Below are 22,108 nucleotides of genomic sequence, written 5' to 3' on the forward strand. Positions count from 1 at the left end.
ACGGCAGTACCACTGGACTGGATTTATTCGGCAGTATCACTGGACTTATACAGCAGTACCACTGGACTGGATTTATTCGGCAGTATCACTGGACTTATACAGTATATATATATATATATATATATATATATATAAACAAACACGAGGAACCACTGCACTCACCATTCCCAGGGGTTGGGGTGCGGTGGGCTGTGACCACCGAACTCAAATATACCAAACAGAGAGTGCTGGGTTTTCTGTTTGGTATATATATATATATGTATATATATATATATATATATACTTAATTTTCATGGACAATTCCAACTGATAGAGATTTTATTAAATAAATAAAGCGTGTAAGTATATATATATATATATTTATATACTGTATATATATATATATATATATATATATAGTCAGGAATCACGGCGGCACTCAGGAGACTTTTTGCTAGCAGTAGTGTTTTATTGCCAAATGTGCATCCAACACATGTTTCGGGCTACAGCCCGTCGTCAGGGATGAATGTGCAATGATACAAATGTGTCTTAAATACCTACAGAGACATACACCCAATGAACATAATAATGTAAAAACTAAGCTCACCTGTGGAACCGCTGCTGACTCCAAACACCCCCATTCATTGCCGCCCACGTGTCACGGCGGATGACGTCATCAGCCGCCGCCTGTTCGTGACCTTCCCCTGTCCCATCCTGAAGACGTACACAGTGAGTCATAACCCACAGACGGCCGCCGACGCGTTCCCTTGCCTCTGATACTGGCCGTCTGAAACGGGTGATGTCATCAACAGCAGCCCACATCAGGAGAGCATAACCGTCACCATAACAACTGTCATCAACAAATAAAAAAATGTTTAAAGAAACATACAACATACATTACGCAAAATATTCAAACTCCTCCAGTTGGAAAGCAGATGGATTTATAGGCTGGACACCCTTGCACCCAAGGGATTGAATGAAGTTTTGGGGTTGCACTGTTTCTTGTAATGTTTCTTATAGTGTTCTAATTGACACTGTTTATTCTTCTTAGCATAATCTGGTCTATATTATTCATTATGTGAAGAGCAAAGAATGTAATATTCATTATGTGAAGTGTAGAGATGATATAATTATGTGCAATGCAAAACATTAGTTGTAAAATTCTCTAGTGATATATCTTGGGGATATGTTTATAGTCCATGTCCTTGTGCTGCTGTTTTTAACTTAGTTTTAATATTTTGCGTAATGTATATTGTGTGGTTGGTGGTTGGGATCCAGTGAGGTTGTGCTTGTTCCTGTGAAAAAGGAGTAGCGCTGTTCAGGATTGGAAATTTCTCAAAGTCCCTTTTTTTGGTGATACTTATTGGAACAGAGGTGGATTGTAGGGCTCCACCATCCCTGATGAGAATAGGGAATATAACATCATCTAACTTCAACCTAATTGTTATTTTCTGTTACGATGAAGTCTATTTAGATACCATATTTATTGAATCGAACGTGTGATTGGATGTAACATTGAAAATTCTAACCAGTTCTAACCAGTGGTAATCCATTCTATTATAAGAACTGATTGTAAACCCCTGATGAAGTCCTAACAGACGAAACGCGTTGGGTTTCGCGACATCGGGTTAATAAAGCCTTTACCACAAGCATCTGGTTGGAGACATATCTCTTTCAAGTTCTGACTGTGATCACCTGACTGTAAATTCCTCACATCAACCGAAATACGTTTTTGTATAAGATCGTAATATTGTTTTATTGAATTTTTAGAAATTTGTACCAATGACGAATGTTTAGGATATAAATATAGTTTGTTTATGTATGAATAATAACTTTTAATCATTGTCATACTAAAGGCGTATTGGCTCCCACGAGAATCTTTTTCCTTTCAAATCTACTCTTAATACCTCATCTGACAGAGGGTATTTCTTAGTGGTTTGAGACTAGTGGTATAGCGCAAAAAAAGGGGTTAATCTTTGTTTTGTAATATATATATATACATATATATATATATATATATATATATATATATATAAACAATTACCCGGTACTCAGTGATGGATACTGTTTGTAAGTGCTGCGGTGCCATCCATAGCTCCAACGGCAGGGGCCAATATAAAGAAAGAAGTGTGATGCATCGGCACTCAAGCAGTCTGGATGAAGTTAAAAATGCAGCTTTATTTGTCCAACAAATAAAGCTGCTTTTTTAAATTCATCCAGACCGCTTGAGTGCCGCAGCATCACACTTCTTTCTTTCTTTTTTATATATATATATATATATATATATATACACTGTATATATGTATGTATATATATATATATATATATATATATACATATATACACTGCTCAAAAAAATAAAGGGAACACTAAAATAACACATCCTAGATCTGAATGAATTAAATATATATAAGAAGGTTTGCTGTGTCTGTCAGCGTAGTGTCCAGAGCATGGAGGTGCTACCAGGAGACAGGCCAGTACATCAGGAGATGTGGAGGAGGCTGTAGGAGGGCAACAACCCAGCAGCAGGACCGCTACTTCCGCCTTTGTGCAAGGAGGAACAGGAGGAACACTGCCAGAGCCCTGCAAAATGACCTCCAGCAAGCCACAAATGTGCATGTGTCTACTCAAACGATCAGAAACAGACTCCATGAGGGTGGTATGAGGGCCTGACGCCCACTGGTGGGGGTTGTGCTTACAGCCCAACACCGTGCAGGACGTTTGGCATTTGCCAGAGAACACAAAGATTGCCAAATTCGCCACTGGCGCCCTGTGCTCTTCACAGATGAAAGCAGGTTCTCACTGAGCACATGTTACAGACGTGACAGAGTCTGGAGACGCCAAGGAGAACGTTCTGCTGCCTGCAACATCCTCCAGCATGACCGGTTTGGCAGTGGGTCAGTAATGGTGTGGGGTGGCATTTCTTTGGGGGGCCGCACAGCGCTCCATGTGCTGCCAGAGGTAGCCTGACTGCCATTAGGTACCGAGATGAGATCCACAGACCCCTTGTGAGACCATATGCTGGTGCGGTTGGTCCTGGGTTCCTCCTAATGCAAGACAATGCTAGACCTCATGTGGCTGGAGTGTGTCAGCAGTTCCTGCAAGATGAAGGCATTGATGCTATGGACTGGCCCGCCCGTTCCCCAGAACTGAATCCAATTGAGCACATCTGGGACATCATGTCTCGCTCCATCCACCAATGCCACGTTCCACCACAGACTGTCCAGGAGTTGGCGAATGCTTTAGTCCAGGTCTGGGAGGAGATCCCTCAGGAGACCATCCGCCACCTCATCAGGAGCATGCCCAGGCATTGTAGGGAGGTCATACAGGCACGAGGAGGCCACAGACACTACTGAGCCTCATTTTGACTTGTTTTAAGGACATTACATCAAAGTTGGATCAGCCTGTAGTGTGTTTTTCCACTTTAATTTTAAGGGTGACTCCAAATACAGACCTCCATGGGTTAATAAATTTGATTTCCATTGATAATTTTTGTGTGATTTTGTTGTCAGCACATTTAACTATGTAAAGAACAAAATATTTAATAAGAATATTTCATTCATTCAGATCTAGGATGTGTTATTTTAGTGTTCCCTTTATTTTTTTGAGCAGTGTATATATATATATATATATATATATATATATATATATACTCATGTTTTGCTAAAGTACAAAAGAGCTCACTAGAGATCCTGACAATAAACAACAATCAGGGCACTGGTACCAATTGGTGCTTTGAAACTAGTAAAATGGGAAAAAATTAGTATAGTCACATTCCTTTAATGAAGATATATAGTGGAGCAGTCTCCTCTGTAGATCTTCCCTCGGGCACAAATTGTAATGGTCTTTAGCTATACATGTAACCTTTGAAGTTCAACACTTACTCCTCCTTATAATGCATCCACAGGTCTCATGCCAAGTGTATATCTAAAAAAAAATGGAGATGAACAGACATACTACAATCTCTTTCTTTAATAAAATAAACGGACTCCTGGCATACAATTCTTTGGTACATAGAACATAAATAATGGCATCCCTGTATGCAGGAGTGGATTGGGAACAAAAAGCGGCCCAGGAAAAATTTGTACTAGTGGCCCCACATGGGCAGCACCAGAGGTGTAAGGTCTAGCCATGGGCCATGGCAGCAGCTCCCTCCCCCCAAGACTTTCCAGATAGTGGGCATGCCCAGCATCAAGGGGGAAGTTAAAAATAAATAAAATTACATATTATGAGCATATTATATGATACACCTTCAGAATTTAGGAAACTATAAAATTCTTTAGAAAGATACATTTTCTTGCTTATTACACCAATCACTATTCACTCAATCTTATATGTCAGCCAAGCAGGCAGACAGAGCATACACTAGATCATCTGCAATCACAGGCTAAGTGGCAGTAATTTTCATATATGCAAATTATTTTGCATCTTATTCATTATGTTTATAAAAAGGACTACATGTCCTCAAACAAAGCAGGCCCCACGGGTGCATCGGCCCACCGGGGATCTACCCTGTAAACCCTATGGCCAATCCGCCTCTGCCTGTATGGCAGAATTGAGAACAATTACCAGAGTTCTTTCGAAACTGTGGAAAACCAGTTCTAGAGAGCATATTTAAAAATTCCATAGATTCCTAGGTTTTTCCCTGGGTCAGGAGCACATTTTCACTCACGCTTAACTCACGCTTTAACTCAAGCTTTGGGTCTGTTATCAAGGCTGAGCAGACAAGAGAATGAGCCTTTAACAGGCTGCTTCTTCTTCTTCTTCTTCTGCTTTTTCTACCAACATCCATTCAGCAGCAAGTGCATACTTGAGACCAACTACTTAAATACCATGCCCCACCACAACCAACTTAATGGCAACAAAATCAAATGTCCCAGTTACTACCTAGACCTATCAGGGAAGTCAGTGCTAACCAGTGGTCCAATTGCTTCCTTTTCAGGTCCGTTCATGTGATATGTCATGTCATACAACCCAAAAGTGCCATACGCATTTGTATCAGCTGGTCATGTTTCAATCATGAGACTGTAGTCTGTACATTACTCAGGGTCCAGCATGGCAGCTGCAATCACATGCTCCATGCACTGGAGAGTCTTAGGGCATACCCGATTACATGGTCATCTTGTGGGCAGTCTAGTTACCATGGATACCCATATACAGAAGCCATTATTGTAAACATCCCGGGAAATATATCTTGTTCTTAATCATTTGTCAGCCATTAGATATATTACTTTCTATAATTCTTTCCAAATTGGATATATAATATATTGCAGACCGAGCTTTCGGCCATATGATATCAGTATATTATGCAAAGACACACAGCAACACAACCCCCCCCCCCCCCAGAATATACAGTATATAAAATACTACTCTATAAAAACCATTTGAGTACAAAATCAGCCTTTAAAACCGCCAGTGTGCAAAGTGTTAAAATCATAAATACATAGCATCTCAGCCCTGACCAATTGACTAGACAATCCTTCCTCCTTCAGTTCCCTTTAACCAATTTGATACTCGCAAACCTCTTCACACAAGAAACAGAACAATTGTGTACAACTTTAAAATGCTGGAAAAGCACATGGTTTTCAAGACCTTTCTTACGTTCCGTACATGTTCACCAAGGTGCACTATCAGAGATCTTGAAGTGCGGCCTATATAAAACAGGTTACACATACATTCAATTGCATAAATTACACTTTTCACATAACATGTGATAAAATCCTCGATAATGTATTTCTTCACATTAATCGGAATCTCATCTATTTTTGCACTTCCACTGATATTTTTGATCTCCCATCAGCCCAAACACATCACTCCAATAAAAACCTTTCAATACAATGTTGCCCGTGGAGCCACTCGTGGGAAATGCACTTTTGACTAGTTTATTTGGGTTGGGTACGGGATGTCGGCGATTAGGATACCGGAGGTCAGAAGACAGACAGCGGCATCTTGACATGCAGAATCCCAACACCTGCTAGGAAAGAATTCTAATCCTCTTCTCCTAACCCCCTAACCATCCCTACCTGCAGCATAACCCTAACCCTCCCACCATGCAACCTAACCCTAATGACCCTCCTTAGTGTGCATCCCTAACCCTCCTCCCATTGTAGCCTAACCCTAACTGTACCTCTTCATAGGTAAATGCAGGGGGGTTTCCGGTTGCCTGGAAACCCCCCTCCTCTCGGCAAGTGGCTCAAATTCTGACAGTGCAGTAGCAATGGTATATAATATGATTGCTAGAGCTGCCACCACATCATGCAGTTAAAGGGACAGAGCAGAGCTGCTGCACATGCCCAGTGGTTCTCTAGCAGCTTGTTCTACCAAGTGTGCTATGTGTGTGAGTCCTCAATCAGTGCACTGGACCAGGGAGTAGCTATCAGAAAGAAGAGACAGGAGCCTTACCATTAGGTGGGAGAATGTGTACTTAGATGTCTTGATAAAGGTTATTTACCGAAACGCGTTGACACAGGAGTGTGAGTAGCTTCATTCCATCCATTTGATACTCTTTTTCACTTTACTTTTTTTATATGTTTTAGATATATTTTTTTGTTAGATGTTGGTCCAACTTTTTAACTTTGTTCATGTATGCTTGATACCATAATCCTTCTTTATGGAATCCATTTCTGATGGATTTTTAATCCAATAAATTTGTTTTTTTTCATTGCTATCACGGTTTTGGAGTGCTTTGGCTATCCTTAAGCCATACAAAGATACCTTTATGGGAGCAGCAACATATATCAAACCGTGAGTTTGGGTACGCCATATACTGGATAGAACACCCATTTTTAAAGATACCTTGATGTGCTTTCCCCTTTTGCTCTTGCTGTGAGTGCTGGGTACGCTTTACTGATTGTGTAAGCTATATCTTAATTGGTAAAATCACAAGACGGGTTTGCACTCCAGAGAACGAAAGGCACAAAATCGGATTTCAGAGGAAGCAGGGCACCTTCTGGTTTAAAGATACCTTGATGTGCACAGTTCCCCCTATCCTTTGTGTGAGTGGGGTACGCCTCTATACAGCTTCTCCAAAAATACTTTAGCACCTACTTCCTGATTATCAAGGATTTACTACACATTGCATTGTTTATGATCTTTTTTTTCAAACTGAGGTACACGTCCCGAATATATATCTTGAGGGGAAGAATTGAGAACGTCGCCCCATGAAAAAGAAACCTTTATGCGCTTGCCTCCATTTTTCTTGCTGTGAGTGTTCTGGTACGCCCTTCTAATTACTGTAAGCGGTTTATTCTATGGAAATATCACCAGAGTGGGGTGCACCCAGAGAGTGAAAGACACCGGCTAAGAATTCAGAGGGGTTTAAGAATACCACCAGTTAAAGATACCTTGATGTGTTTATCTCTCCTATCCCTTGTGTGAGTGGGGTACGCTTGTGAAGAATCACTAGAAGTCTACATATTTATTCAATATTGCTGTATCAGAATATACTACACATTGCACCGTCTATTGTCATTTCTCTTTCATATTTGGACATATGTTCGAGATACACCACGTCACAAGAAGGATCTACAGTACGAAAAACACTCTACATTTCTCCTAAATAAGGGATGTATTGATTTTCTTCTTCTAAGCGCGCTGTGTGTTATATAGGTTCAATAATTGTCTTTTTCTGTCTATACTGTTGATATAAATGTGGTGACATTTATTTTTTTGAGCCTAAACACCTGAGCTGCTTTGCGCCACTTTGACACACCCTCCCCCAAAAAATCTTTTCTGCAGGGGGGTTTCCGGTTGCCTGGAAACCCCCCTCCTCTCGGCAAGTGGCTCAAATTCTGACAGTGCAGTAGCAATGGTATATAATATGATTGCTAGAGCTGCCACCACATCATGCAGTTAAAGGGACAGAGCAGAGCTGCTGCACATGCCCAGTGGTTCTCTAGCAGCTTGTTCTACCAAGTTTGCTATGTGTGTGAGTCCTGGACCAATCAGTGCACTGGACCAGGGAGTAGCTATCAGGAAGAAGAGACAGGAGCCTTACCATTAGGTGGGAGAATGTGTACTTAGAAAGTGTAAGGTCTATTAGGTTTGTGTATTTATTTATTTATTTATTACATTATATTATGTTTAACCTTTTCCTGACTACTTATTTATATTATTAAAATATATTTGATACAGCCTATACTATAGACCATCTGTAGTGTTAAATATTAATACTGTATTCCATGTTCCACAGAGTGTGAGATTATGGATTGCATTTGGAAACCTCCATCTAGAAATCCTGCATTTGCCACTGCTCTTTAGTGCCTAACCCCAACCCTTTCTTTTTAGTGACTAACCCTAACCCTGCCCCCTGAAGCCTAAACCTAATGCTCCCCCAACAGCTTAACCCTAACCTCCCCTATACTGCCTAAACCTAGCCCCTCCTCTATCTCCATGGCACTAAACCTAACCAGCCCCAGCATACTTACGCTCGGGATGCCAACAGTTGGGTTTCTGGGTTCAGCTCTGTGAGTGGTATCGGAGTTCCAGTGCCAGTCTTCTGACCAGTGTCAGTTTTCATGCATTGGTATTCCAACTGCCTGCATCGTGAATGCTGGTATACTGGACTGTTCCTGCTAGATTTGGTACCCTTCTATAAATGCATTTTGGTTTGTTCGGAATGATACCCCCTATAATTGGGTCTTTTTGTAAAATAGGCCAATGCTTGCCTAAAATATTTTCTATATCTTTATGCTGTGCACAAAAGTTGGTTATAAAAGCCCCATCAAATATATTATCTTCCCTTACTTTAGTGCGACAAGTACTTAGTAAATACTTTCTTTCAATCCTTTTAACGTGTTCTCAATCATACCCATAAGACATAACATTTTCTTTCATTTCCCTCTCTTGCCCCTGGTAGACCTTATCGTCACTACAACTGTGCTTTAATATTTTCAGTTGACCACTTGGGATTGACTAAAGCCAATTTTCATGATGGCAGCTATTGCTTTGCATATAGGCCCTGGAATCAGTAGGTTTGCAAAAAGTTTTGGTATGCAAGTTGGACCCTTCACAATAAATATTGATGTCTAAAAACTCTACTGAAGACTTCTGATGTTATAACTAAGGGGTCTATTTACTAAGCCTTGGACGGAGATAAAGTGGAAGGAGATAAAGCACCAACCAGTCAGCTCCTAACTGTCATTTTTCAAACAAAGCCTTTAACATGACAGGAGCTGATTGGCTAGACCCCTAAGTGCTATATTCAAAGAGTTATCATTTAAAAATAGACAGAACATATCCAGCCGAGGGTGGTCAACTCTCCAAATAATTTTTTTCTTATCATTATATGATATACAGCTTAGGCATTGTGCTATAAGGATATTCTTTGGCCGAAAGCTCAATCTGCAATATATTATACATCCAATTTGGAAAGAATGAAGGAAATGAATATTTCTGATGGTAGACTAATGATTAAGATCAAGATATATTGCCAGAGATGTATACAAGAATGGCTTATGTATACAGGTATCCATGGTAATTAGACTGTACCACATAATTGACCATGTTATTGAGTATGCCCAAAGACTCTCTGATGTATGGATCATGTGATTGCAGCTGCTATGCTGGACCTTGAGTGACGTACAAGCAACAGTCACGTGACTGAACACATGACCAGCTGATATGAAAGCGTTTGGGACTTCCGGGTAGCATAACATGACAGATCACATGATTGGACCTGGAAATGAAGCAACTGTACCACTGGTTAGCAGAGACTACTCAGAAAGGTCTAGGTAGTAATCAGGACACTTGATCGTGCTTCCATTAACTTGCTCCTGACTGCCCTGCATCACCGCCAGCAGGTGGGCTAGGAAATCTTATCCTTTTCCTTGCAGCCCCAGTTGCAGGAAAAAGTGAAGGAGGAGCTGTTGACGAGTCACGTTCCGCTTGAGTTGACAATTTTCTCACCAGCAGGTCTTTGAACCTCTGCAGACTTGTGTCTGCCGGAAAGAGAGATACAACGTATGCTTTAAACCTAGGATCGAGCACGGTGGTCAAAATGTAGTGCTCTGATTTCAACAGACTGACCACCCTTGAATCCTGGCAAAGCGAATGAAGGGCTCCATCCACAAGTCCACCATATTTTGCGGAATCACTCCTTCTTAGCTCCTCCTTCAATTTCTCCAGCTGCTTCTGCAAAAGCCTGATGAGGGGAATGACCTGACTCAAGCTGGCAGTGTCTGAACTGACTTCATGTGTGGCAAGTTCGAAGGGTTGGAGAACCTTGCACAAAACATAAATCATTCTCCACTGTGCTTGAGTCAGGTGCATTCCCCCTCCTTTGCATATATCATTGGGGGATGTATAGGCTTGAATGGCCTTTTGCTGCTCCTCCATCCTCTGAAGCATATAGAATGTTGAATTGCACCTCGTTACCCCTCTTGCTACAGGTGATGGCAGGGCAGGTTCAGGAGTGTTTGCTGGTGCTCCAGTCTTTGGCATGCGGTGGCTGAATGCCGAAAGTGGCCCGCAATTTTTCTGGCCACTGACAGCATCTCCTGCATGCCCCTGTAATTTAATAAAAAAATTCTGCACCACCAAATTAATTGTATGTGCAAAACATGGGACGTGCTGGAATTTGCCCAGATGTAATGCACGCACAATATTGGTGGCATTGTCCAATAACACAAATCCCCAGGAGAGTCTAATTGGGGTAAACCATTGTGCAATGATGTCCCTCAGTTTCCGTAAGAGGTTGTGTGCCTCTTACGGAAAGCGGTGATACATAGCCTAGGAACAAGTTGGCATTTGCAAGATGCTGCTACTGGTGCCACTGCTGTTGTAGCTGCGGGAGACCATACATCTACTCAGTGGGCTGTCACAGTCATATAGTCCTTAGTCTGCCCTGTTCCACTTGTCCACATGTCCATGGTAAAGTGGACAGTGGGTACAACTGCATTTTATAGGACACTGGGGACACTTTTTCTGACATCTATGTGCATTCTCGGTATCACCTGCCTAGTGAAGGGGAACCTAGATGGGATTTGATACCAGGGACACAGTACCTCAAACAATTCTCTAAGTCCTACTGAAGTAATGGCGGATACCGGATGTACGTCTAACACCAACATAGCTGCCAAGGCCTCAGTTATCCGCTTTGCAAAAGGATGACTGTTGTCATATTTAATCTTCCTCACAAATTGTTGGACAGTTAATTGCTTAGTTGAAGTAGTACAAGTGGTCTTACGACTTCCCCTCTGGGATGACAATCAACTCCCAGCAGCAGCAACAGCAGCGGCAGCAACACCAGGCGTACCACTCAAGTATCCTCCGGAGGAATCCCAGTTAGGAGAGGACTCCTCAGTCTTGCCAGTGACATGGCCTGCACGACTACTGACGTTCCCGACTGAGGAGGAAGTTCACGTTGAGGGAGTTGGTGGTGTGGCTTGCAGGAGTTTGGGTACAAGAGGAAGAAGGGATTTAGGTGTCAGTGGACTACTTACACTCTTACCCAAAGTTTCACAACTTGACACTGACTTCTGATGAATGCGCTGCATGTGACGTATAAGGGAGGATGTTCCTAGGTGGTTAACGTCCTTACCCCTCTTATTACAGATTAACAGAGGCAACACACGGCTTGACACCTGTTGTCCGGATTTGTGGAGAAATAATTCCACACCGAAGAGGTGTTTTTTTTTGGTATTTTGCCCAGGCATCACAATGGGCTTATTCATCCCACGGACAACAGGTGTCTCCCCCGGTCCCTGATTTAAATAAAACACATCACCATCAGAATCCTCATCATCAGCTTCCTTCTCACCGCCAGCAACACTCATATCCTCATCCTGGTGTACTTCAACAGTGACATCTTTAATTTGAATATCAGAAACTGGACTGTGGGTGCTCCTTCCAGCACTTGCAGAGGGCATGCAAATGGTGGAAGGAGCCACCTCTTCCCGTCCAGTGTTGGGAAAGTCAGGCATCGCAACCGCCGACACACTTGGACTCTCCTTGGGGATTTGTTATACCATCTTAGAAAGCACAGTTCTTTGCTGTGCTTTTTCCAGTTTAACTCTTATCATTTTTCTAGCGGGAGGATGTGGGCTTCCATCGTAATGTGAAGCTGAACTATTAGTCATGAACATAGGTAAAACAAGGTGTCGTAAATGGCATATTGGCAAGTTTGCGTTTCTCCTCAGACCATTTCAAATTTTTTGGGGGTCTTTTTACTGAACTTTGGCTTTTTGGATTTTACATGCCCTCTACTATCACATTGGGCATTGGCCTTGGCAGACGACGTTGATGGATTTCATCTTCTATGTCATGACTAGTGGCAGCAGCTTCAGCACTAGGAGGAAGTGGTTTTTGATCTTTCCCTAATGTATCCTCCAAATTTTTGTTCTCCATTATTTTTCTGGAGTTATATAACAATATGCGGTACAGGAGAGCTTACCTCTACACCACACAAGGCAAACCCTGTGAAAATTATTTGGATTACATATTAATAACCCCTTTATTTGGAGTAAATAATAAAGAGCACAGGACAGCACCACAGAATTTATATGGCAGCAAAACTGGACTGGATTTATACGGAATTATATGGATTTATATGGATTTATATGGAATTATACTGCAGGATCACTGGATTTATACACCAGAACCACTGGAATTATATGGCAGGATCACTGGATTTATACGGAAGTATCACTGGACTGGATTTATATGCCAGTACCATTGGAATTATACGTCAGGATCACTGTACTTATACGCCAGTACCACTGAAATTATATGGCAGTATCACTGGACTTATACGCCAGTACCACTGGAATTATATTGCAGGATCACTGAAATTATATGGCAGGATCACTGGATTTATACGGCAGTACCACAGAACATATACGACAGTATTAGTGGACATATACGGCAGTATGACTGGACATATACGGCAGTACCATTGGACTGGACTTATACGCCAGTACTACTGTAATTATAAGACAGGAATACTGGATTTATACGCCAGTACCACTGGAATTATACGGCAGTATCACTGGAATTATAAGGCAGAATCACTGGATTTATATGGCAGTACCGCTGGACATATACGACAGTATCAATGGACATATACAGCAGTTCCACTGAACATATATGGCAGTATCACTGGACTGGACATATACGCCAGTTCCACTGAAATTACATGACAGGATGACTGGATTTATATGCCAGTATCACTGGAATTACGGCAGGATCACTGGAATTATACGGCAGCACCACTGGACATATACGGCAGTATCACTGTACTAGACTTATACGCCAGTACCACTGGAATTATATGGCAGGATCACTGGATTTATTTGCCAGTACCACTGGAATTATGCATCAGGATCACTGGAATTATACGGCAGGATCACTGGATTTATACGGCAGTACCGCTGGACATATATGGCAGTATCACTGGACTGGACATATACGCCAGTTCCACTGAAATTACATGACAGGATGACTGGATTTATATGCCAGTATCACTGGAATTATACGGCAGGATCACTGGAATTATACGGCAGCACCACTGGACATATACAGCAGTATCACTGTACTAGACTTATACGCCAGTACCACTGGAATTATATGGCAGGATCACTGGATTTATTTGCCAGTACCACTGGAATTATGCATCAGGATCACTGGAATTATACGGCAGGATCACTTGATTTATACGGCAGTACCGCTGGACATATACGGCAGTATCAATGGTCATATACGGCAGTATCACTGGACATATACAGCAATATTAATGGACATATACACCAGTACCACTGGAATTATACGTCAGGATCACTGGATTTATACGGCAGTATCGCTGGACATATACGGCAGTATCAATGGAAATACACGGCAGTATCACTGGACATATGCGGCAGTATCACTGGACTGGATTTATATGCCAGTACCACTGGAATTATATGGCAGGATGACTGACCTTATATGCCAGTACCACTGGAATTATATGGCAGGATCACTGGAATTACACGGCAGGATCCTGCCGTATAATTCTGGTTTCCGAGTCAGGCAGGAAAACCTGAGCCTAACTCGGATCCAAACTCGGGTAGTGAAGTTCGGGGGGGAGGGGGTTGGTTCTCTGAGAACCGAACCTGCTCATCTCTAATTATAAGCTTTTGGAATTAAGGAGTAAGTTTTGAACATCAACGCTCTGTGTACAGCTAAAGACCACTTACCATTTGTGCCTGAGATCTACAAGAGAGACAGCTCTACTATATATCTTCATCAAAGAAATGTGACTATATTCCTTTTTTCCATTTTACTTGTTTTGAAGCGCCAGTCTGTACCATTGCCATAATTGTTGTCTATTAGTCTGTATCTAGGGTGTGGGGACACCCTTAAGAGTAATAGATCTGGAGGCTGCTTATAGCCACTATAGGTCATTGAATCCTTGTTTTCTCCCTATTAAGATCCTGGCCATAGGTTCAATAATCGCTCAAAGTTTAAATAAGTTTAATAAGAGTGAAGATTGATAAGTATAAGTGTCTCTTCGGTTATTAAATACTATTACTATATTTGTATGTATTGTAATTGTTAAACACAACAGTTCAGATGTAAGTTACAAAGAATGACACTATTCAACTTTTCTACATGATTTTTCTGGTACTCTTGTCCTTTTGTTTATCCTCAATTACATGTGAATATCAGTGATGCACGTCCCTGGTGTATATATATATATATATACAGAGCCGGATTAAGGGGGGGTCACAGGGGGTACATTACCCTGGGCCCCCCTGCTGCTAGGGGCCCCACAGTTCAGTGTGCAGCTGCAGTGCAAAGTGCACCGCAAGCTGCATAAATTCCAATCCAAAGAGAGTAGAGGGAGAGGGCAGAGGGGTGGAATCCAAGCCGGGGGGGGGGGGGGGGGGCTACACGGCACTGCTTTCAGTTTCACTGCAGGCAGCATGTGAGAGGAGGGAGGAGAGAAGGCAGTAGGAGCAGCTACAGACGTGCCCATGGCCCACCCAGTCAGTGTGTGTGATAGTGAGGTAAGACTAGGGAGGAGAGGAGCACACTACAGTATTTGTATAATATGTGTATAAATGTGTGATTGTTTGTGGTAAGGTGTTTATGTTTCTGACTGTGTGTGACAAATGTATATATATATGTATAAGTGTGTGACTATGTTTGTGAATATATGTGTCTGTGTGACTGTGTGAATGTATGTGTATAAGTGTGTAACTGTCAGTGTGTAACAGTATACATGCATGTGTATACGTGTGAGACTGTATGTATGCTTTTGTGTGTATATATGTATATATATATATATATATATATATATATAGTGTGTGTGACTGTGTGTGTGAGTGTATATGAGTATGAATGCATGCATTTCCTGCCAACCATCACGTTTTGGTGGGACCGTCTTGTTTTCGGGTACTGTCCCACCTGTGGGATGGAGAAAAGGTACGGAGGGAATGCTCCCACCTGCTGTGTGCATGATGCTGGGGGCATGTGAAGTTAATTTTTTTGCGTGATGTGTGTCCATGCTCCCTGTTTATGTACACACAGAAGGCTTGCGCACTATGGTTCTTATTGAGATGTGGATGAGTAGCGGCTCATGCAGCAAAGTACCGATGTTCAGTACTTTGTGCATGGACCAGACCCGTACTGCATGTGCGCAGTACGGGTCTGTGGCGCCAGACGTAAGACGGTATCAGACAGTCAGTGATTGACAGTCTGATGCCGTTTGGGGGCAGCGACGGCCTCCATTTCTCCAAACAGAGGCATGTTTCCGAGGACACAGTAGGCCAGGATCTCTGTCAGAGGAAGGATATTTCCTGGCCTCTTGGTAGGTATTGTGGCAGGCGGCTTGCGCAACCCCTTGGGTCACGCAGCCAGCCAATGCTTGTCGGGATTTAGGAGGTTTGGGATGTAACCGTCGGTGTTGTGACCAACTAAATCCCAATCCTTGGACATAGTTCATATCAGTAATGCAGCTGGAGGCATTACACCTACTGCTGCATTACCACATTAGTGCTATCGCTGCTGCTTTTATGTAAGCAGCAGCGATAGCTACTCTGTCCACATCTGAATGAGGGCCCCCCAGTCTTAAATTCCCGGGCCCCCCAAAGCCGTAATCCAGCTCTGTATATATATATATATATATATATATATATATTAGTGCTGGGCAACGATTAAAAGTTTTCATTGCAATTAATCACAGGATTTTATGCGATTAATAGCGATTAATCGTATTGTTAGCCGACTAAAGTCAATAATGAATTCAAAAGTGGTGTATTTCGCACTTTTAGTACTTCTATATGAACAACAGTGCAATAACATTAAACACCACTGCAATAACATTTGGTTTGCAGTTTTCCCTTAACACAGTAGCATTTAAAAAACGTTAAAAATTAAAATGAAAAATAAAATATGTTTTCTGAGAATCTAAATCTGTTTTCTTTCCCAGATTTTTGTTCCCACCAGATTGGACAGATATATTTTAGGTGTGTAACCTATTTACTGCTCTGCACCAAGCCAGTTGCTAAGACACACAAGGTTATTTACATTTTCAGATGATAAAGAAACTCTCTTCTTCTGTACAATATGACCAGCAAGAGAAAACAACCTTTCACAGGGTACTGATGTTGCAGGTGTGGCCAAGTACTTCTGTGCAATGGAGGCCAGCCTGCATGTTTGGACCACCACTCTAATGGACAGGACTCTGTACTGATGGTGGGCTCCGCTCTGAATCGACGCACACTGTTCTCAACTGAATCTTCCTCCTGTTCAGAATCAGACTCTGATGAAGCAGCCAATAGGGCTAACTTTTTATTTGGTGGCTCTGATGTTGTTGCTTCCACAGGTTTCTCTGCAACAAACCTCTGTTCCTTTAGTAAGTTGGTGACTAAGGCCCACACCTCACCCCTCTCAGCTCTGGGTATACACTTGGGGTCCTTGAATCTAGGGTCCAATGCAGTAGCAATCTTCAGATATGCAATGTTGGCATTTTCTTTGCGTGTCTCCAGGTCTGTTCTGAATGTAGACTTAAATTTGACCACGTAGGCAGGGTCATCATCTGAACTCTCCATGACCCGAGAGAGATGGCAAAAAGCAGGCAGAACCACAGAGCATGAAACATACTTTTCTCCTCCCAGAAGTTCAGTCACATACCTGCAACAGCAAAAAAAAATCAAACCCATTTCTTTGGGTACGGGAGAATGCTGGTGGTCAGAAGACCGACAGCGGCATCCTGGAATCCAGATACCCAAAAGTCCCCGGTAAGTATACTAACCCTCCCTACCCTTAACCCTCCCTGCATAGTGCCTAACCCTAAAAGTCAGCTGGTGCTGCCTAACCCTAACTCTCCCTCCATGCAGCCAAACCCTAACCCTCCCTGCTCCCTACTAACCCTAACCCTCCCTGCTCCCTACTAACCCTAACCCTCCCTGCTCCCTACTAACCCTAACCCTCTCTGCTCCCTACCCACCACCAGTAAGTGAATAAACCTACCTAACTACATCCCATTCATGCTATATTTTTTACAGACAGGACAGTGGAAAAATGAAATATATGAAGTATGTAAAATATACCTGCAGGGCTCAAGTAGCGTTTCCAACCTCTGCAGTTTGTCCATTTCAGCTGTAGTTGGCATGGCAATCTTGGTGTTGTGTGTGGTGAGGACATCCCTCAGTGGCTGTTCATTTCTACAGACACTTTTTATCATGTCCAGAGTCGAATTCCATCTGGTTGGAATATCTTGTATAAGCGACTCCTTCTTTTGTCTATGTTGAATTTGTTGTTTTTGTAATTCTGCAGCCTTTGCTGGACTGTGTTTAAAGTAGAGATGTGCACCGGAAATTTTTTTTTTTTTTGTGTTTTGGTTTTGGGTTCGGTTCCGCGGCCGTGTTTTGGGTTCGACCGCGTTTTGGCAAAACCTCACCGATTTTTTTTTGTCGGATTCGGGTGTGTTTTGGATTCGGGTGTTTTTTTCAAAAAACACTAAAAAACAGCTTAAATCATAGAATTTGGGGGTCATTTTGATCCCAAAGTATTATTAACCTCAAAAACCATAATTTACACTCATTTTCAGTCTATTCTGAATACCTCACACATCACAATATTATTTTTAGTCCTAAAATTTGCACCGAGGTCGCTGGATGACTAAGCTAAGCGACCCGAGTGGCCGACACAAACACCTGGCCCATCTAGGAGTGGCACTGCAGTGTCACGCAGGATGTCCCTTCCAAAAAACCCTCCCCAAACAGCACATGACGCAAAGAAAAAAAGAGGCGCAATGAGGTAGCTGTGTGAGTAAGCTAAGCGACCCTAGTGGCCGACACAAACACCTGGCCCATCTAGGAGTGGCACTGCAGTGTCACGCAGGATGTCCCTTCCAAAAAACCCTCCCCAAACAGCACATGACGCAAAGAAAAAAAGAGGCGCAATGAGGTAGCTGTGTGAGTAAGCTAAGCGACCCTAGTGGCCGACACAAACACCTGGCCCATCTAGGAGTGGCACTGCAGTGTCACGCAGGATGTCCCTTCCAAAAAACCCTCCCCAAACAGCACATGACGCAAAGAAAAAAAGAGGCGCAATGAGGTAGCTGTGTGAGTAAGCTAAGCGACCCTAGTGGCCGACACAAACACCTGGCCCATCTAGGAGTGGCACTGCAGTGTCACGCAGGATGTCCCTTCCAAACAACCCTCCCCAAACAGCACATGACGCAAAGAAAAAAAGAGGCGCAATGAGGTAGCTGTGTGAGTAAGATAAGCGACCCTAGTGGCCGACACAAACACCGGGCCCATCTAGGAGTGGCACTGCAGTGGCACGCAGGATGGCCCTTCCAAAAAACCCTCCCCAAACAGCACATGACGCAAAGAAAAAAAGAGGCGCAATGAGGTAGCTGTGTGAGTAAGATAAGCGACCCTAGTGGCCGACACAAACACCGAGCCCATCTAGGAGTGGCACTGCAGTGTCACGCAGGATGTCCCTTCCAAAAAACCCTCCCCAAACAGCACATGACGCAAAGAAAAAAAGAGGCGCAATGAGGTAGCTGTGTGAGTAAGATAAGCGACCCTAGTGGCCGACACAAACACCGGGCCCATCTAGGAGTGGCACTGCAGTGTCACGCAGGATGTCCCTTCCAAAAAACCCTCCCCAAACAGCACATGACGCAAAGAAAAAAAGAGGCGCAATGAGGTAGCTGTGTGAGTAAGATAAGCGACCCTAGTGGCCGACACAAACACCGGGCCCATCTAGGAGTGGCACTGCAGTGTCACGCAGGATGTCCCTTCCAAAAAACCCTCCCCAAACAGCACATGACGCAAAGAAAAAAAGAGGCGCAATGAGGTAGCTGTGTGAGTAAGATAAGCGACCCTAGTGGCCGACACAAACACCGGGCCCATCTAGGAGTGGCACTGCAGTGTCACGCAGGATGTCCCTTCCAAAAAACCCTCCCCAAACAGCACATGACGCAAAGAAAAAAAGAGGCGCAATGAGGTAGCTGTGTGAGTAAGATAAGCGACCCTAGTGGCCGACACAAACACCGGGCCCATCTAGGAGTGGCACTGCAGTGTCACGCAGGATGTCCCTTCCAAAAAACCCTCCCCAAACAGCACATGACGCAAAGAAAAAAAAGAGGCGCAATGAGGTAGCTGTGTGAGTAAGATAAGCGACCCTAGTGGCCGACACAAACACCGGGCCCATCTAGGAGTGGCACTGCAGTGTCACGCAGGATGTCCCTTCCAAAAAACCCTCCCCAAACAGCACATGACGCAAAGAAAAAAAGAGGCGCAATGAGGTAGCTGTGTGAGTAAGATAAGCGACCCTAGTGGCCGACACAAACACCGGGCCCATCTAGGAGTGGCACTGCAGTGGCACGCAGGATGGCCCTTCCAAAAAACCCTCCCCAAACAGCACATGACGCAAAAAATTAAATTAAGAAAAATTAATTAATTAATTAAATTAAGAAAAATTAAAGAAAAAAGAGGTGCAAGATGGAATTGTCCTTGGGCCCTCCCACCCACCCTTATGTTGTATAAACAGGACATGCACACTTTAACCAACCCATCATTTCAGTGACAGGGTCTGCCACACGACTGTGACTGAAATGACGGGTTGGTTTGGACCCCCACCAAAAAAGAAGCAATTAATCGCTCCTTGCACAAACTGGCTCTACAGAGGCACGATCTCCACCTCATCATCATCCTCCGATATATCACCGTGTACATCCCCCTCCTCACAGATTATCAATTCGTCCCCACTGGAATCCACCATCTCAGCTCCCTGTGTACTTTGTGGAGGCAATTGCTGCTGGTCAATGTCTCCACGGAGGAATTGATTATAATTCATTTTAATAAACATCATCTTCTCCACATTTTCTGGATGTAACCTCGTACGCCGATTGCTGACAAGGTGAGCGGCGGCACTAAACACTCTTTCGGAGTACACACTTGTGGGTGGGCAACTTAGGTAGAATAAAGCCAGTTTGTGCAAGGGCCTCCAAATTGCCTCTTTTTCCTGCCAGTATAAGTACGGACTGTGTGACGTGCCTACTTGGATGCGGTCACTCATATAATCCTCCACCATTCTTTCAATGGTGAGAGAATCATATGCAGTGACAGTAGACGACATGTCCGTAATCGTTGTCAGGTCCTTCAGTCCGGACCAGATGTCAGCATCAGCAGTCGCTCCAGACTGCCCTGCATCACCGCCAGCGGGTGGGCTCGGAATTCTGAGCCTTTTCCTCGCACCCCCAGTTGCGGGAGAATGTGAAGGAGGAGATGTTGACAGGTCGCGTTCCGCTTGACTTGACAATTTTGTCACCAGCAGGTCTTTGAACCCCAGCAGACTTGTGTCTGCCGGAAAGAGAGATCCAAGGTAGGCTTTAAATCTAGGATCGAGCACGGTGGCCAAAATGTAGTGCTCTGATTTCAACAGATTGACCACCCGTGAATCCTTGTTAAGCGAATTAAGGGCTCCATCCACAAGTCCCACATACCTAGCGGAATCGCTCCGTCTTAGCTCCTCCTTCAATGTCTCCAGCTTCTTCTGCAAAAGCCTGATGAGGGGAATGACCTGACTCAGGCTGGCAGTGTCTGAACTGACTTCACGTGTGGCAAGTTCAAAGGGCATCAGAACCTTGCACAATGTTGAAATCATTCTCCACTGCGCTTGAGACAGGTGCATTCCACCTCCTATATCGTGCTCAATTGTATAGGCTTGAATGGCCTTTTGCTGCTCCTCCAACCTCTGAAGCATATAGAGGGTTGAATTCCACCTCGTTACCACTTCTTGCTTCAGATGATGGCAGGGCAGGTTCAGTTGTTTTTGGTGGTGCTCCAGTCTTCTGTACGTGGTGCCTGTACGCCGAAAGTGTCCCGCAATTCTTCTGGCCACCGACAGCATCTCTTGCACGCCCCTGTCGTTTTTTAAAAAATTCTGCACCACCAAATTCAAGGTATGTGCAAAACATGGGACGTGCTGGAATTTGCCCATATTTAATGCACACACAATATTGCTGGCGTTGTCCGATGCCACAAATCCACAGGAGAGTCCAATTGGGGTAAGCCATTCCGCGATGATCTTCCTCAGTTGCCGTAAGAGGTTTTCAGCTGTGTGCGTATTCTGGAAAGCGGTGATACAAAGCGTAGCCTGCCTAGGAAAGAGTTGGCATTTGCGAGATGCTGCTACTGGTGCCGCCGCTGCTGTTCTTGCGGCGGGAGTCCATACATCTACCCAGTGGGCTGTCACAGTCATATAGTCCTGACCCTGCCCTGCTCCACTTGTCCACATGTCCGTGGTTAAGTGGACATTGGGTACAACTGCATTTTTTAGGACACTGGTGAGTCTTTTTCTGACGTCCGTGTACATTATCGGTATCGCCTGCCTAGAGAAGTGGAACCTAGATGGTATTTGGTAACGGGGGCACACTACCTCAAGAAATTGTCTAGTTCCCTGTGAACTAACGGCGGATACCGGACGCACGTCTAACACCAACATAGTTGTCAAGGCCTCAGTTATCCGCTTTGCAGCAGGATGACTGCTGTGATATTTCATCTTCCTCGCAAAGGACTGTTGGACAGTCAATTGCTTACTGGAAGTAGTACAAGTGGGCTTACGACTTCCCCTCTGGGATGACCATCGTCTCCCAGCAGCAACAACAGCAGCGCCAGCAGCAGTAGGCGTT

Source organism: Pseudophryne corroboree, chromosome 2, assembly GCF_028390025.1.
Source record: "Pseudophryne corroboree isolate aPseCor3 chromosome 2, aPseCor3.hap2, whole genome shotgun sequence".
Classification (NCBI taxonomy): domain Eukaryota; kingdom Metazoa; phylum Chordata; class Amphibia; order Anura; family Myobatrachidae; genus Pseudophryne; species Pseudophryne corroboree.